Below are 8119 nucleotides of genomic sequence, written 5' to 3' on the forward strand. Positions count from 1 at the left end.
AAAAAAACCCAGGTGTTTCCCGACAGGCAGATGGTCAAGGCCGGCCTCTCCACCCCTGCAGTGGACTTTTTGGAGCCAAAATATAGGGCAAATATAGGGCCTCACATTTAAGCTTTTTAACTTCTGTCTCGTTTTTGTTCTCTCCCTTTGGCCAATTGCTCAGCCCTCACAGTTCGTTCAGGCATGGATCTGTGCTCCTAACCCTCTGGTTGTATCTTTCAACTCTTTTCTCATCAGTGAACTTTATGCCTTTGGCCTTTATTTCATCGTAAATGGAACATGGGCTTTGGAGTCAGGACGACCGGGCTCAAGTCCTGACTCCTTCGTGCCCCAGCCGTGTGACCATAAGCACGTTGGATATCTCTGAACTCACTTTCTTTACCCAAAGACCCTCCAGGTTCACATTAACCCATTCATCAACAGTCTTTGAGCATTAGCTGCACCCCACCAGGTGGTTATCGGTTGGCCTGTCTATCTTCATCTTCTCCACTAGAGTGTCCCGCTGCCCTCTCCCTACATGCCGGCTAATGACCCCATAGGAAAACGAAACAAACTGTCACTGGGTTGCCTCTACTTTCCGGGGTACTTGGGGAGATGCCAAGTGAAAGAAATTAATCTTCTCACTCACTGTCCCTCTTTAGTGTTTTCTTCCCCCTACCCTTGTGCTCTTTTCCAAGCCACAGATTTTGCTTTAGTTATGTCACTAAATAGGCTGCTGCCTCCTCACCTGCTGTGCCCATCCCCCTCCCGCATCCCTCCTCCCTGATGGAGCAACACCCCTGTGTGTTGAAGCTTTCTGCCACACACTTTCTGAGGGTCATTCTCCCATTCGGAATTTGTCAATGTCACACTGTTACATGACCTCCCCAATCCACTCAAGTCTCTCCTATTGTCATTTCAGGCCTTCAGCCATCTCTCCCCATCCTGTCTCTCAAAACTGACTTTAGAATACTAGCTACCCATGCAAACATGCTTTAGTAAGTGGCTACTCATTGTTCTCTAAGCACCCCATCTGCATCCTTGCCTCTGCACTGGTCGTCCTTCTGCCATCTGACTCACACAGCTACGCATGGTCGTGCGGGTTGTTCACTGCACAAGACTGAGGCTGTAGTAGGGGCTGAAATTCATCCAGTGCTTTTCTAGTCCTGGTGTGGGGCTGCATTCTGCCTAGAACTAGGAGCACATTTTTCTAGGAGCACTTAAACAAGGCACCTGGTCTAGTTTCAACTGCTCCTTTAAGGCCTCACTCAGGGCCTGACCCCATCATACCCTGTGGTCTCGCATTCTCTTATTCTTGGGGACTTGATGTATCTACCCCTTGCTAGTGCTGCCGCCGTGTCTCATGAGGTGGGCAAGCACATGGGCTTTGGAGTCAGGCCGCCAAGTTCACACCCTAGCTCTACCTCTAGCTATCTGGGTGACCCTGAGCAAGTTATTTAACCTCTCTGAGCCTCAGTTTCCCCATTTTAAAAACAGGGATTATAACAGTACCTATTTCATAGTGTTCTTGGAAAGAACATATGAAATATCCATCTAAACCACTTAGCATGGTGCCTGGCACATAGTAGGTACTCAACAGTTGTTTGCTATTGCTCTGTTTGCAACTTGCTCTGACAAGTTGACACTCCTCAACAGCTAACAGCTGTTGAAACGTGTTGTGGCTCACGGGGAGTGTGACTGAGAAAATATATACCTCACTAAGCAGGGTCTCCAGATAAAATGCAAAATGCTCAGTTCACGCTTTCTTCTTGATTTTCCCTGATGTCCCCTCACCTCACATGATGCCTGTCCCATGAGATCTCTTACACGAAAATCGGGACGTGGGCCAGCCGTTGGGGTCAGAGCTGAGGTTCTGGAGTGAAGCCTTTAGATATTGCAGTGTGGGTTGTGGTGTGTGTGTAGAGTATGTTCTCATTCATATATCCCGTGAGCTGCAGGATCCATACCTCCTAGTAACGCTGCTTTTCTTGTGTTATTTGCTACTTTTAATATTGTGTGTCAAAAGGCATACTTTTACCATGATATATTCTGGAATACTATGTGTTTTGATAAGGAGGCTTTATATTTTGCAATTTCTGTTCTTATCAGTGAATTCTTTTGATAATTCCTATTTGTGGTAAGGCAGGAATCCTCTAAGCCCGCTTACGTATTCATATATTTCTCTTGTGATTATTCTGGCATTTTCCATTGTTATTTTCAAATTCACCATCTACTTTCTTCTATCTATAACTTGTCAAATTTTTCCATGCTTGGCATTTGTATCACAGTGCAAGATTCCTGGGCACCAGCCCCGGTAAATTATTACGAATTCTGTCACATAGTCACCAGGTTGACATTTACTGATATCACCCATGTATCTAGTCCTGATGCAAAATAATCCTGGAATCGGTTGATAATATCTCATCCTTTCTTTATATGATTTGTGCCTTCCTAGAACCTTGTCTCTTCCTGGAACCATTTTAGAGGAAGTTACTAAAAACCACCGAGAGCACCAAATGTGGTTCTGTTATTTTAATGATCTCTTTTTTATGTTCTTTCGTCTCAAATCCTGCATTACTGACTCCTTGCTCAGATTCTTCTCTCTCCTTCTTGAGTCTGTCTATACTTGCAGGGAGTGATGATTTCTCCCCAGGTTAATTTTTCAGATTTTCTGCTGTTTGACCTCAAGCTCTCTCTCACCTTGTCTGTGGCAGTAGTAGCTGTGTGTTTTGTGCATTCACTCAGCAAACATTTGCTAGGCCCTACTCTGTGCCAGGCACTGTGAGGAGCATGAAGATCCAGGGTGAATTCGACAGTCCTGCCTAGACCTGGGATTGCTCAGTCCTGTAGGAAAGACAGACAAGACAATAAACAAGTGAGATCAGCGTAATAAGGAGCCAAACCTCAAGGGTCGAGGAACCCAAAGGAGAGGCTCCTAATTCAGCCTGGGTTGGAGACAGGTAGAGGAGGGATTAGGGGGAGTCTCCCAAATGAGGTAACAATCGAGGTGAGTATTGCAGAAAGTAAATAGGCAGAGAAGAGAGCACGTATGCCACAGAGAGGGAACTGTGTGTGCAAATAGGAGTCGGGGACCCAACTGGTTCAGTTGTGGACTGGCAGGAAATGGAGTTGGTGATTGGAGTCGGGGCAGACCATGGAGGGCCTTGCATAGCATGCTAAGGACTTGGGACTTCACGCCAAGGGTGATGGGGAGTCTGAAAATTTGAGAACATTTGCATTAGGGAATGTTTAATCTGATAGCAGTCCAAGGAGTGGAGGGCAGGGTGAGCTGGAGATGGAGAAATTGGTGCAATAGTCTTGGCTAGCAGTGACAAGGACCTGAGCTACCGCAGTGAGAGGCACACTTTTTCTCTTGACATTGGGTCTTTCCACGTGCCTTATCTCCGCAGTAAGTGCTTTACACATGTTGTCTCATTTAATGCTTGCAAGAATCTGAGAAATAAGAGCTGCTATTATATCCAGCTGACAGATGAGGACGCTAAGACTCAAAGAGGTTAAATAATCGCCCAAGTTCATGTATCAAAAAATGGTGGAGCCAGGATTCAAACTCAACCTGTGCCCTCAACCACTGTTCTCACGTGTCTTAACTCAAGAGAATCACTGTGAATTACTGACCAACTGGAAGTGGCTACAAGGCAGAGAAGAGTCTAGAAAGTGCCATCCAATGGAGATAGAATACAAGTCTATTTCAAATGTGAGCCACATAATGTCATTTTAAATATTCTGGTGGTGCCAGGCTTGGCGGCTCAAACCTGGAATCCTAGCACTTCGGGAGGCTGAGGTGGGAGGATCGTTTGAGACCAGGAGTTTGTGACCAGCCTGAGCAACAGAGCGAGACCCCGTCTCTACAAAAAATAGAAAAATTAGCCAGGTGTGGTGGCATGTGCTTGTAGTCCCAGTTACTCAGGAGGCTGGGTCAGAAGGATCACTTGAAGCCAGGAATTTGAGGTTGCTGTGAGCTATGCTGACACCACTATACTAGCCTAGGCAACAGAGCAAGACCCTGTCCTGAAAATAAATAAATAAACAAACAAACAAATATTCTAGTGGCACATTAAAAAGGTAAAGGGAATTATTTTTAATAATTTATTTAACCCGGCATATCCAAAATATTACCATTTCAATATGAAATCAATATAAAATACTATTGAGATATTTTGCATTCTTTCTCTTTGAAATTTGGTGTGCATTTTATAATTTCAGCACATCTCAATGTGGACTAGCCACATTTGAAGTACTTGGTGCAGCATGGGTCTAAAATGACTCTGATTCCTGCTACGGGCACTATGGCAGGTGGAAGTGGCATTTTCTGAGATATAGGAAGAGGAGATAATTTGGGAGGAATTTCAAATGCTTGTGAAGCATCTGGGTAGAGACCCGCAGTCAAGGGTCAGATATGTAGGTGTAGATCTTAGCAAAAAAAGTTTGGATAGAGATATAAATTTGGGAGCTATTCTAATACAAATGGTTGTTGAAACCCTGAGTAAGAAGGAACTGGCCCAGAGAGATGATGTGGAAGGACTGAGCCTTTGGAAGCAGTAGGAGGGATGGGCCGCCCTGCTCAGGGGGAGGAGAGCATCCTAGCAGCAGGCGAGGTGCCTCCCCTTTGACCGGAAAGGAAAGAGGACAAGGTGAGCATGGATGCAGGTGAATCCCTGCAGGTAAAGGGGGTGGGGAGAGGCAGGAAGTAGGTGGCTTTCTACCCTAATGTGGGCGGAGATTCTCTCAACTCAGTCTGTTTTCCTTTTCTCTCCCACAGAAAAGGGAGCCCTCACTTTTACTCACGACTGCTCACAATCCTGTGTGTGAGAAGGGGAGGAATAGGCCAACAGAATGTAAGTATTTGTCCAGCAAGGGACTAAAACCAGTGAGCACTCATTTCTCCTAATTGCCACTCCTTTCCCTCTCTCTCTTGCTCGTTAAATTATTTATTTGGAAATAATTATAGATCCATGGGAAGTTGCAAAAATAGTGCAAAGAGGTCCCCTGTACTCTTTGCCCTCCTTCCCCCAAGGGAAATGTATTACATCACCATGGTACAGTATCAAAAGCAGTAGACTGACATGGTACAATACTATTAACTGGACTTCCATTTTCTCTTTTATTACTTCCTAGCAGGAAGAATCCTGAGTGAAAAGAATCAAAATGATGTAAGATGTAATGTTCAACCAGCTCAAGAGCTTTGTGCGTGTTCAGGAGGGTTTCTCCCTGTAACTAAATGACATGCTTCAAATAAAACACTAAATGTCACCGAAATGCTGGGGTCAAAAACACCTTTGTATGACCACGTGTAATTTTCACCAGCACTATGTGGTTAGATCAGGCTTTTCATTGTCTGCTGGGCTTTATCTCATCATGGAGAACAGCAAAGACGAACCCACTGTTCTCTTGTTACCATCGGCATCTATAATAAGGGATGTGTGGCTCAAAAGAGAAGCCACGTACCTAAGATCACACTCCTGGACCACCCAGGTCTCGCTGACATCAGGACTCAAGCTCAGTTTATGACACCACACTATCTCTTGGCTACTTCATGCCCCTGTCTACGCAGCAGAAAACTAATGGATTAGGAGGGAGTTAGTATTCAGATAGGTGACTCCATTTAACTTTCAGGTGGGGAGAATTTCAGAGGAACCCACGGCACCCAACACAGCAGGCTCCTTAATAAATGCTAGGGATTTACTCACACCAGCTCACTAAACAACAAACCCAGAGGAGCCGGGCACTTTCCTCAAAAGCGGAATCAAAGAAAGAAAGAACCGAGAAATCTCTTTACTTCAAGGAAACGAAAGCCAAGGAGAGAAAATTAAGCCAACTTGACTTGAACAGTGGCTGTCCATCCACCAAGGTCCAGCCAAGGTGAATAACCCGTTTATTAACAGAGAGTGAGACAGTTCCCTGTGTTTTCACAGTAAGCGGTAATTTGTTAAGGGGTACACATGGAATGACTTTCTCCCCTGGAGATAAATGAGCTGTGGTTCTCAAAAAACAATACGTCTGGCAAGAGGTGGAAGACAAAAAAAAAAAAAGAAGTGTTTTATCCACTAAGATTTGGAAAGCAAGGCTCACACCTGTAATCCCAGCACTTTGGGAAATCAAGGCGGGAGGATCGCTCGAGGCCAGGAGTTCGAGACCAGCCTGAGCAACATAGTGAGACTCGTCTCTATAAAAAATTAGCTGGGCATGGTGATGCATGTCTGTAGTTCCAGCTACTTGGAAGGCTGGGGCAGGGGGATTGTTTGAACCCAGGAATTTGAGGTCACAGTGAGCTATGATTGTGTCACTGTACTCCAGCCTAGGCGACAGGGTAACAAAGTAAGACCCTGTCTCTAAAAAATAAAAAATAAAGATTTGAAAAGAAAAGGAAATACATATTTCTGGTACCCAGGTGGAAGGAGTTTGGTCCTGACAATTTCTGAGCAGCCAAAGGAGGAAAAATGTAGCTGGAAGAGGGAGGAACATGGGTGGCCAGATGCCTTTAGGCAGAATGATCTCTATAAATGATAATTCTTCTGCATGGGCTCCGTATTTATTTTGTGTATTTACACCTTCCTACTATGTCTTCACGTATCATGTTTGTGCTACCAGTAATAAAATCATTTTTGTCAACCAGGAAGACAGGCCTGAGAGCCATTCGCCACTCTGCAGACAAACCACAGGATGGAGAGGACAGGACACAGGGAAGGGGTCTCCTTGCCCTGTTGTTGCCTTTGGGAAGGGTCCTCAGGCCTCAAGTGGCGCGAGAGAGCAGCACATATGTGATGGGGCGAGGAAAATAGCTGAAATCAACTTAGCTCTGTAAATGGCCATTATTGAATGGTCAGGGGTGAGGGAAAAAAGGGCCATGCCTTTGATCAACTGGATTGAAATTCAGCCGTGAGATCAGTTTCGTCACTGACCTCCCCCACAACGATGTGATCTGGCTACTCACATCCGACCCTGGTGTTTGTTTGGGGATGAGTGGATGCCACCTGCATTTTGAAATCTGCGCAGATGCTCCAACAGACCCTGCTCTCCAGGCAGACAACAGGAATGCCACCAGATGTGACTTAAACGTGCTTCCTTTTCAGCCATTTAAGTGTGAGAAATTCCTCCCGTATCTAGTCTACTGCAGGGGACTATTTTCATCAGGGTCTTTCAACCCCAGCTCTGAGACACATCACAGACACTCCCACAGAAGTTCCACAAGTTGACGATGAAATAAACCGATGCCAGATGCACTTGCACACGCAGGCAGGCCAGGAGGGTAGTGGGTCCTGTCAGGGCACTGTTCCCCGCCATCGCTTTGAATCTCAGAGAAGCTAAGTGGGGACAGCATGGCCGACAGGGCAGAATTAAAATGTGATCAATGCGACATCTGCTTTCTCTTCTCTTTTCAGCTTTCACAGAAGTGAACATGAAAAAAAAAGGGAAGAAGAGAGGAGGAAAAATAAGGAGAGACAGGGCTCCTTCTGGGAAAAGCAATTCTAGTCCTGAATTGTCAACTGTGCCTTCCACCTTAGAAAGCCAGTGACTGCCTTTGCTGAGCACAGGGTGACGCAGGGCTTGATCCCGGCTGGAGCCAGGCAGCAGGTGGTGGCTGCTGCCTCGATCCTTCTGCTGTCTCCTTTCCCCATTCCAATCACGATAAATATATTTATACTTACTTGATTGTGTCAGCCAGACAATGTTCCCCTAATTGGCAGTGATCAGGGCTCCAGAATTGTTTGGGCGAGCCTGCTGTCTCTCTATCAGGCAAAGCGATAAGGGGCCGCTAATGCAGTCCCCATTAACAATTTCCAGTGGAATAAAAACGATCCCCAGACTCATGCATGGCAATGAATTTTCCAAACAGCTCCTAACAGCCAGCCCTTGAGGAACTCAGACTTACACGAACGGGCCCAGCATAGAATGCTTTTATAAATCTTCCCCACCCCCTGCTCCAGCGCATAAAAAAACCATAGCCACTTCCTTCTGCTCGAGGTTCTTTTATTCTTTCCTTTTTTTTCTTTTTTCCTTTTTCTTTTTTCTTTTATTGGGCTTATGGAGCTAACTGTCTTTTTTGGTTCTTGGTTCTTTGTAAATGCAGAGACATCTGGCACACGGTTTATTGCATTTGCTAGCTCTGGTATTTGTAGAT

The 8119-nt window shown here is 45.5% G+C and overlaps 1 protein-coding gene across 3 annotated transcripts in view; it reads right to left on the reverse strand.

Annotated features, from left to right (window-relative positions):
- GRAP2 (GRB2-related adaptor protein 2) overlaps window positions 1–7892 on the reverse strand; it is a 38354-nt gene extending 30462 nt beyond the window's left edge. For 2 of the 3 annotated variants that reach the window (XM_012638001.1, XM_012638000.1), the window contains exon 1: window positions 7647–7892. The gene's annotated coding sequence lies outside the window, so the exon portion shown is untranslated. The remainder of the gene's footprint in view (window positions 1–7646) is intronic. The other variant, XM_012638003.1, reaches the window with a different exon arrangement.
- Between the last annotated feature and the right edge of the window lie 227 nt (window positions 7893–8119).

Source organism: Propithecus coquereli, unplaced genomic scaffold (genome assembly GCF_000956105.1).
Source record: "Propithecus coquereli isolate 6110/MARCELLA unplaced genomic scaffold, Pcoq_1.0 Scaffold126, whole genome shotgun sequence".
NCBI lineage: Eukaryota > Metazoa > Chordata > Mammalia > Primates > Indriidae > Propithecus > Propithecus coquereli.